Source organism: Anser anser (genome assembly GCF_964211835.1).
Source record: "Anser anser genome assembly, chromosome: 2".
NCBI classification, from domain to species: Eukaryota; Metazoa; Chordata; class Aves; order Anseriformes; family Anatidae; genus Anser; species Anser anser.
In genome coordinates, this window is record NC_139721.1 from 10,953,425 (window position 1) to 10,964,546 (window position 11,122).

Genomic DNA, 11,122 nt, shown 5'->3' on the forward strand with positions numbered 1-11,122 from the left:
CCTGCCAGTCTCCTCATTGTAGTCCTAGCATCAATGCACTTCATGTCACCAGTCAGGCTGTCACTGTCATCACAAGCCATAGGCAGGCAATATCTTGTGTGTGTTTGCTTTCAGGCCTTAAATTCTCCTCAAATTCTTTGACTGACTGTTCCTGATAGTTTCTGAATGCAGCTGGCCAGTTGCTGCCCTTCCTGCCCTGGAAATGTCCTCTGGGGAAGATTAAGAACGTTTGGCTTGCTGCAATATTCACATCAAAAGCATAAAGTCTGGTCAATCCCTACTAGCAGCTCTGCTCATTTTCAGGACTCAGAGATTTTGGCATCTCAAGAGTGCATTTTATTTTTTATTTTTTTTAAAGGCAGCATTATCTTAACTGCCACAGAACACGTTGAGGGGAAAATATAGAAAACACACTAGGCATATAGATGGCTATAAACATGACTGCAGCACTGTAGACTGTGATAGAGCTAATACATAAAACATACAGGATTAAAACGCACGGCATCTTGACCCAGCTGTTAATGGAGCTGGGATTCACAGCACTTGTGACATGGGCTGTTAGTCCAGAAACAAAGAAATAATTCATCACTGACTGTGTGCCACTGGCCTTTGGTTTTAAGTAAACGGAAGTAGAAGTGCTGTCAGATAAATGTTTGTGTCCTGCCTTAATTTTAGCACAGCCGTTTACAATCCAGATCTGCTCAAGGTTTTCCAGCAGAGAGCACAGGATGGAGCTGCACTGTCCCCATGTAGAGGGGTGAGCAGTGGATACCCCAACAGCAGGGGGTGGATGTGAGCAGGGAGAGGCCAGCACAGATGAGGGCTGTGCTGCAGGATGCTGCTGGGGCAATGACATGCAGGGAGGCAGCCACACTGCTTTTCCTTCTCCTTCCCACAGCTGAGGCCCCAGGTATGTCCACTCCCCCATGAACCCAGCTTGCCCGTCCAGTGTCCTGACATACCCAAACTGAGCACCAGCACCATCAGCACTTTTGCCCCCAGATGTAAGGTATCTGCTGTGTTCAGCTCCTGATGCTGACCCTGAGTCTAACCCACTGGAAAAGCAACTTCAGTAGCTGAGCCAAAGCACGTCTGAGAAGCTGAGTTTTGACCTGTTGAAAGGGTAGGGAGGCTTTGTGCCAGCCTTGGCAGCTCAGTAAATCAATCCCCATGTGGCATTTTCCTCCCCCTTGAGTCTATCCCTGTGAAGGTAAATCACAGTGTCAGCTACCTAGGTATGTTTTGGTTTTAGTTTTGGTTATTGGCCTTGAGAAATAACCTCATTCACATCGCAAACATATGCATCAGACTCCTATACCCACTTAAACATTTTGTTTATTTTTCTGAAAAGCAACACGGGGCAAAGAGCTGCACTATTTTAATGTGCTGGTTCATTGTCAAAAGAGTTGACTAATATTCTCCTGCAAAGGCCAGTACTTACTATATGAACCAACTATCAAGTTCAACTGACAAGTTAATCCATTAACCTAACCTTCATCTAATAAATACCAAAGAGAACAGATTCCCATTGATCTCAGCTGTCACAGGGATTTTGGACTCTTTAAACTCAGTACTGCCTGTGGCTAATGGGTCCATCAGAGTTAAACCCATCACGTATATTTTCTGCTTTCCTATGTCTTATAAATAATTCTCTGAGCCGTTCTTATCTGCTCTAGCCACTTCTTCACTTACTTATTTGTTTATACTTATCCTGTGCTCTCACACTGAGTTCATCCCTGAAAAACTTCAATGAGCTCTTTTCTGCTTCCACAGGGCTTAGCCCACCTAATCTGATTGCATGTTCTTAAAGAAGCCATACCATAAAATAGGTCTACTTCTCTCCTGTGATCACCGTTTCTGGGCTCTTTCAGTGGCACACGAGCCAGGAAATGTTTGTGGAAACCCTCTTACCCATCACTGGGAATTATGAAAGTGTCAGCTCACCTCTCCACTGAAAGGCACTATAGGTTTGGCAATATGTGAACAGCAGAAAGCTGAGCATCCACTGACTGTCAGCAAGCACGTAACATGTCAGAATGATGCAGTTTGATTGTAGTTTAAAGGTAAAACTTTATTTAAAGGACTTTGCATTAGATCCTTCCTAAGAAACTTGTACATGGTATTCAGCCCACTCACAGACCCACCTCAGCTTTTGGCATGCCAGGTTTGAGCAAACAGAACTTAACAGGTAGGACTTCAAGAGTTGCTGTAATGTGGGAATCAAATTTCAGATCGGAGGAGTACCAGGAGCTGGATCAACTCCCATGTAACCCAGGTTGGCTTTGTAATCCCATCTCTATCTTATCAGATCTAATTGATTTTATTGAAAGAATTTCCTCTCCCAGGAGTTCCCCCTTCTCCCACCCACTTTCTCCCTGGTCACTCCCTTTGTTGCCGTGTAAATTTTGGACCTTTTGTGTCACCTCTCCGTTGTCACACATTTTCAAACTGTGGGCTAGGAATTTAGTGTGATGCAGCCCCCTTCTGCTTCCCATGAGCCCCCATTAAAAAAAAATAACATAAAATAAATCTAATTACTGTTCTCCCTTATGTGCTTGTGTTCCCCACAACAGGCAGATGGAACATTGTCCTTGCTTCATTCAGCTTGCAGAGTGTATCAAGTCTAATCTTCTTGTGCTTTAGCTATGTAACCAACCTTTTGATATTGTATCTGTAAAAAATACCCAATAAACTATAGTTTTTTGTCTATTGGAGAAGACTTATCTCACACCTTTCTCTTAGGTTAACTGTAAGATTTCCATCTATCTTTTATTTTGTTAATGATTCATTATTATCACATCGACTTAGAGCTCAGTTGTTAGAATAGACAACTTTAGAAATTCAATGATGACACCACAACATTTGTAAAGGTGATTAAAATAAAATCTTGGAAGCATCAACAATAGCTTGTTAATGAAATTAATCAGGCTGATTTATTATAATAATAATAATAATAATTATTATTATTATTATTATTACTACTGCTACTACTACTACTACTTATAGAAGAATGGGAATTCTGTTCCAAACGTTGTTCTTCACAAACATTATTTGTCTCATTAGGTCTGTACTGCTACAGAATGTTGGTGTTTTTTTTTCCCCTTTGTTTTCCTTTTGTTTTTACTCTTTTTAAAGGAAAAACATCATTGAAAGGAAAAGGGAAGCTACACCAGAGCATAAATGTCAGGGGTATAAAGCAAGCCATCCTCAGTCACCCCTAGTGAATAATAAATGACAGCAAAATTCATTCCACATCTGGAATGTGGTCTGTAGAAAATCCGACAAGTATAAATCACCACCCTCGATCAACATATAAACCCTGCCATGATGCAAATAATGCATAGCTCGTATGTTTGTGTATTTTAGTGCGGTATCATGAGGAGGAAGGAAGGGCCAGGTGACAGGATACAGGGAAGTTAGAAAATAACTTTGTCCATTTCAAGAAACAATACACAGCTTCCACCAACAGAGGAATATTTTTTAGAAAGGAAATTTACTCTCTCCTGCTTCACCACTGCTAACTCCTTCTCCCCCAACTTAGAAGCCTGTAGCAAAAAAAAAAAAAAAAAAAAGACATCTTGAACTCTGCAATCAGAAGGTCACGAAATATCAGCTTGGCTATGCTGGCTACATTCACTTCTCCTTTGTAGAGCAGTTATTTCAGATCAGATGCAAGTGCATGTCCTGCTTCTTCTCCTTGGAAAATTTGCTCCTTCCCCCCTCATTCCCTCGCTGCAGTTCACTAGCAGGTCACGCCAGCAGCTTCTCACTGCTTTGCAAGTGACTGGGTTTCACAAAGGTGACTCCCAACCCATGCAGTTGAGTTAACATTGTCTTTCTGTGATTTTTTTTCCCAGAACACGGTGTGCAATCTTGATCCAAAGCCCTCAGGAGCAGACAAAAATGTAAAGAGAAATCCTTTATAAGGATTTCACAGTATGGATGTATGGCAGCTGAGACTTTTTCTGCTCTAACTCTGAAAAATGAACTTTACATCATGGTCAAGTCAGCACAGCTATGGTGATTGACCCAGACGCAGCACCTCTTCCATTGATTTGCTATTGGTTGCTTTCCTCGTAACTCCTACTTCACCCTGCGATGTTCTAGATTGCCAAAGGAAGGGGGAGTGGGGGGTAGAAGAGTTAATGAAGCTCATGATTAAATGACAAAATGTCAATCTCAACCTTCAGTGTGTGTGAAGGAGTCTCACAAGTCATGCTATTTATCTCCCTTCTGTATTTCCTAGGCATGCAGGGCTTACTACCTGTGTAATGTCCATGACTGAAGATAGAAAAGCTGCCTTTTAGCATGTTAGTAAAAATCAGAAAAGCCCCACTAAACTTATTATATTGTTTATGCGTACATTATTGTGGGAGATAAAAGAGATTTGAAGGAGCACATGACAGATGTTCTTCACACAATCAAAGTGGACAAATTCAGCTTCCAAGAGGATGACTGTTAATGTAGAATAATCCCATTTTAGATTTATGCCATCGAAGCTGAAAAAAGAATTGGGTCTTTTATAGCATTTGACAAAGATATATGACAGATCCTTACATTAGCAATATGTAAGGTGTCCCTTTGCTTCCAAAGCTTTAAAAATACTTTAAAAATTATTTTTATTAAAACTAGTTACATAGCTTCATCATCTATAATGCAAAAACACCTTCGTGCACATGCACAGTGGGCTGAATCTTCAATCACTACTAATTTGAAGTGATTCCTTCAGTGTCTGACTCAATGTATTTTATGTACGATATAACCAGAATACTTGTGGAAGAAAGGTAAGTCTGTTGAGATATGGTCTGAAGATTAGATGATTTCTCTATTCCCTGGAAGTAATTCCTACTATGCAGGGGAGACAGAAACCTCTGAGTCAGTACTTACATGACCTCCCTCTTCTATCCTTCTGAATGGTACATTATTTATCAAAATCACTTTTATTTATTTATTTACTTATTTATTTATTTATTTATTTATTTATTTATTTATTTATTTATTTATTTTGGGACCCTTTAGACACAGATATTTTGATTAGGATATAATATAATATAGGAGGGAAATGCTTAAATGTGTGACTTTTCCATTTCTGAGCATGCCTTCTAGCATCTGCTATGGGGTATGAAACTATTCTTGAACTGAAGGATAAGGAAAATTTACCCACAGCTTAAGCACTACGATTCAGTCCACAGGCTCCAGGTAGTCTGAAGCAACCCCCCAAAATGCAGACAGTGTGGACTTGAAGCACTTGGTGCAACCTGTCCTGCTGTCCATATCTACTCCTAAAAGGCAGCACTAACAAGTATTGCAGAAATGCCACGCTGCATTTCAGCTGTAGCTTTCTCTGGGTGAAAGTTCCCACAATTTACTTAGAGTTTAAGAAATGTCTTGGTGTTCAGTACAAACACACAGCAATACTGATGTATATCAAATATCTTTACCTTAAATTCCTGTTCCCTCTCATACAACAAAAATTAACCATTTTGGAGGAGAGTTTTTTTTTTTTTCTTTTTTTCTAATTAGACATTAATTTGTCCTGATTTTCCTAGAAGACTTTTTTGAAGAACAAGTTATGAGACTACAGATACCAAAACTTTTGCGGTATAAAACAACAAAAAAGGTCTTTGCCACTTTACAGTTCATCTTGATGAGACACAGTGTCCAGATCAGTCTCAGGTGTGTTCCTGCTGGTGCCAGGTGTCAATAGAAAGCTCAGTAATGACTCATTTGCTAAGTAAAGGCTTCCCTTCCCTGAAACACAGCTCATTGAATCTCAACTATTCAGAGCATGAAGCTGAAAGTTCTGGTAGCTACCTGCTAGTTCTTTCACACAAAGAGAAGGGAGCTTGACTCTATCAAAGGTTATTCTTGAACTTCAGAGGTTTAAAAACATTTTTTTAAAACTATCTGCTTTCTAAATACAGCAGAAATGCTATGAAGTTGTGAGTTGGGCACTACTAAATTTTATGTTGCCAAATCAGTTTCAGTGAATCCTCAGGAAAAAAAAAAAAAAAAATACTGCATCCTGGGATTGAGGTCCTCCAGTGGCAAGGGAGAATCTGATGGGGAAAGATGTGCTGGAATACAGACAGAAAAATAAGTGTTTTGATTTATGGGAAACAGTTAAAATGAACTCCATCTTCTCTGATTTTATTCCTAATATACACTGCCTTGTGAGCTGCTCATCCATAAAATGTGAGCTGTAGCAACTACATTTTTACTAAATTTCAAGTCCAAGTTTGTAAGTTTATATGGGCTCCACAGCAGTGTAGAGTTTGGACATTTGTCTTCTAAAATTCTCCCAGAAAATATGCTTTTGGTCTTGAATTCAGCTATAGACAGAGTTACAGATTTTGAGTCGCTGTGGTTTAATGAGCAGCCAGTTCTCAGCAGAGTAGTTTAAGCTACCATAGATCTGGAAGAAAACTGTCACTTGGGTCAGTCATAGCAATCCCATGGCACCTCGAGTCAGCCACAACACAGGCTGGTCCTTGGGAGAAGTGTCCTCTTTAAAACTCCTTTCTTGTGGCATTTCTCACCTCTTCCCTCAACTTGTACCACACTTTCCTTTGCAAGTGTAGATTATACTCAGGTCACTTCATCTGACTCTGTTCCTTCTCAAACATCTTTTTGTCAATAAAAGAAAGAAGGGGAGAGAATTTGAACTATTTACAATTTCTTGTTATTGAATTATAATTAGTCTTACAAAGATTTTTGAAATTTTCCTCAATCCTCAAAAAAATCTTTTTCTGACTAACAAAACACCCCCTGCAAATTGGTAATCAAATAAAAATTTTGGCAGAATATGTTCAATATAACCTACTTTTTTAATGTTTCTAGCTTGAGTTGCCATTTTTTTAGTCCTACTTCTTATATGTTGAATCTATGGTTATATGTTATGCGTTTAGTGCTATATAAAATCAGTGTTTTTTACATGTATAAATATATATATATTGTCACCTAGATATTTACACAGAAAGCAGTATTTAGCTTATTAAAAGGAAGTAAAAATAAGACTTCTGGCAGGGTTTGTTTTTATAACACATGGCCTTCCACTAAGCTTTGTTGTAAATCTTTCAGCAACCACTAGTAATGCAAGACTTCAAGGAGTTTCAAGCAGTGACCCAAACCTTGTTGTCCTCAAAGTGCTATGGACACAAATAGGAAGGGCTCTCTCCCACCCTAAATAGTGTAGGGAAATGATGAGAGATTGATATCATGAAACAACAGCAGTGGAGGAATTAGCCAGCTAGTCTCAGCTAGTTGTCCATGCACAATAGTTTGCACTGCTGTGCTGTGAATTGGAACAGGGAAGTAACCCAGATTTTCCAAGCCTAGCCCTCTACAAACTGTAGCAGTTCTCAGAGCCACTTTGCAGCATCATTGCACAAGCTGCTGCGCTATCATAGCTGAGAATATGTGCTAAAATATGGGGCAGAAACGTGGTAGGAAAATAGTAACACATCAAGCTGGTCCTGCTGGTGAAAACTGTATCCTGAAACCAGTGTCCCATGATAAGGAGTCTCCTAGCTCACTGTATCCTGAAACCAACGTACATGATAAGGTGTCTCCTCACTAACTGTCATAGGTGATGGTGCAGCACCACCGTATCTATCCAAAGCTACTCATAGATGTTTTCTATGGGGGTGTTCAGTTTTTGAGCCAACAATTATTCTTTCTTTGAGATAACGTGCATTGTTAATGATATATGCACCTGAAACTGGGAACTCCTGCTGGACATCAGTAAGTAGGGTTTGTTGAAATTTATATTCTTATACATAACAGGAGTATACAGAGCTGTAAATATTGCTAACAGATAAATGCTTGTTTTTCAACCTCTTACTTCAAAGTTTAAGCCAAAATCTAAATATTACAGATATAGAACCAACTGACTGCAGTAGAAGAGGGGATTGAGGAGAAAATATTATCCTTTACCTTCCAGCTACGACATTCTTAAATCTTTCTCTAAAACAGGCAGTCCAACACCTTGGTGGACATATGGAAACATATGGAGACATATGTCCAGATGCTGGACAGACCTTCACTGTGCTCCAGGATGCCGACTCCTGTCTTTCTGGTTTCTATTGATTCTATTGACTATATGGATTTCTGCTGGAACACAGATCATATAACGAGTCCCATACTAATAGAGGAAGGATTTATCATGATTGTTCCTGAACCCAACATGGTCTTCAAAAAGTTTCCAAAAGAAAACAGGAAGCTGCCAAAAAGAAGTGGACATCTCTAGTTCAACAGTTGGCTCTTTTGTCTGAAACCAAGAAAAGCACCATTCAGGACTCTAATTGATTAAAACTGAGAGCAATTGCCAGAGCACCAATAATTGCTGGAAGAGGGCAACGGTCACCCTAACGCGTTGTCACTTCAGAGGAAGCAGAACACTAACAACCAATCAAGCAGCATTAGTTGAAAGTAACCTTTTAATGACCCCTGATTTCTCCTTCAGGAAATGTTTTCTACACAATTTGTATTACATTTTTAATGTTAGCCTGTGAGTCTCTGAATACCTTATTTATTCTAAATTCTAAAATATGCAGAAGGCTCAACTGCTCCATTCTGGCTGTGTACTCTAAATACCTTCTGACATGATTACCAGATGAGCCCCAGGAATTCTGTAGCTCATCAAAAATTTGTCCCATTCTTGCCATTTTTTTTCAACAAAACTACTTCTTTTGATAACTCATCCACAGCTGCCATTAGCTTTACTTGTCTTGTTTTGTTTGATTACTTACTCCTGATTAACTCAGACTCCCACTTGACTTAGTTTTATTTTCTCATTCACTCACTTACACATTGTTGTACTCAGCATTACAAGAATGCTACTGATAGTCTCATAAACTTTATGTTTTCTTTACAGCCTGAAGGTTGGATTAAGATGTAAAACCCTGGAATCACCACTCCTATTTACAGAGAGAGAAAAAAAAAAGCGGGGGGGAGGGAGGTAAGATTGCACTTCAGGTTTTTTCAGTAAAGCTAGGAAATGTAACACTGCTTCAGAAATCCTGGTACAAATAAATGAGAACTCAAAAGTATTTTTCTGGAAAAGATTATCATTTTTAAAAGGATTTCATGATCCATGAAAAATATTTACTCTTCAGGTCATCCAGATTTTTCTCTCTAAAGGAATTACTTTCTCTATTGTGCCAGAACCTCTGGAAGTCTGATACCAGTTTAAATTTATTTCGCTTTAGTGACATATTTCTTACACAAAATTATTCTCCTAAGTGATGTATGCATATTAAAATGCCTTTTTATAAACCACAAACCTGTATTACACAGAAGAATAAAACCAAGAAGACATATGCCTTGAACATCCAACATCCCTATGGTCTTGTATTTTCATAGTTCACATTCCTCCTTCTCCTTGGCCTTTTTTTATCTTTTACAGTGTTATCTGAAAATACAGTGTAAACACTTAAGACCAGGGACTGCCTTTTGTATGTTGCCAAATTGCCAGACATATACAGAACGTTGTATAAATATTAAATTAATACTAATTAATAAATAAACCGTCTCTTCACAAGTGAAAAATGGAGTTCTGAGAAGTAATCTCACCCTGTCAAGACAGAAAAAATCCCAATCATGAAGAGTCCTGTAATTAAGCAGAAATGTCTGGAAGCCAGTCAGATGATCTGTCTGGATCACCTTCCTTAACTTTAGATATTTATAGAGGAAATACATACAGCAGAGCTGGTCACACCATATACAGTCAATGAAGAGAAATATGTCCTGACAGTGTTTCTTCATCTCAACCTAAAGAAGAAGGCTCAAATACATCAGATTAATAGTAGTTGTTTTTCTAAGATATGTTGTATGAATCCCACCACCCTATGCTTAGCCCTCACAAGGTTCCCTCCCATGCCAATGTTTTTACCTGGACCACAATTTCCACCTTCCCCAAAGTGTTTTATGGTAGTCAGCACTGCTGCTTGCCAGCCAATTCCTTTGCTCTTTATGGTTTCCTTTACCCCATTTCTTGCCCACTGTGCATAAAACCTGGGCTTATGTGTTCGCTCCTATTAGCATCCCTCTTACAGAGCCTGCTCATCCCACAGTGGCAGGGTTCAAATTGTTCCTACTCTAGCTGGAGCCCTCGGGAAGAGGTCTGACGTGACCTGAGTGTTACTGGAAGAAACATTGCTGCTGAAAAAGCCAGACCTGCAAGGAAGAATATGAAAGAGAGGCTTGTTACTGAGTTTATGGAAGGCTATGAACCATGAGATGGAGAAGGTACTTTCCTGGCAAGATCATGAACTTGTAGTTGGTGATTGTGTTTTATGGGGGGCTCTATATACACACAGAGAACTATATAAATATGAGCTTAAACTGTACACTTGTACTCATCTGCATAGTTCATAGTGCTTGCTCACAGAAGTTGTCACACAGACGGTATGAGAAAAATCAGAGAAACAGGGCAAAGGTTTACTAAAAAGATACTTTTATTTAGTGGATATTTGTTCTTGAGAAAGTGAGTTTCACTACAACATAAGATTTCTCTGTTTGGTAAGCTGGCCCTATATTTTGAAAGCCTTGCAAAGGAGGCCTTGTGAGGAAGGAAAACATTTTAGATTTATTGACATAGAATGGTCCCCAAATTATGGGGGGCTTCCACCATGAGAAGGAGAGTACTTCACCATTGCCCTTCCCAACACAAAGATCAGCTCTCAAAGCAGACGTGTCCCCAGAGATATAATGGGACAAGGAGACTTTCCCTTTAAGCAAAGAGGCAAAGGAACATGTCCCTGCCCATGAATTTGTATATAATTTGAAGGCAGCTGACACCAGAGAAAGACACTGGATGAAATATCTTTCAGAGCCTTGAAAGAGAAGACCGATAGCCTCCAAGGGAGTGATGTGACTCAATACTGAAGAGTCAGCAAAACCAAAAGTTTATTCATTTCTCCTGTATTTGGGAGTTGTATACTTGTCCTGGAGGAGACAGACTCATCCAGATCATCAGCTTGCACCAAACATCCTGCAAGATGGAAAACAGAGGCATGGCTCTGTCCCAGCCTGGACCAGGTACATTATTTCATCACAAACAGACTGAAATAACAGATGAAAGGGTCTGAGAAACAAGGGCAGAAGTAACTGAACAGGGATT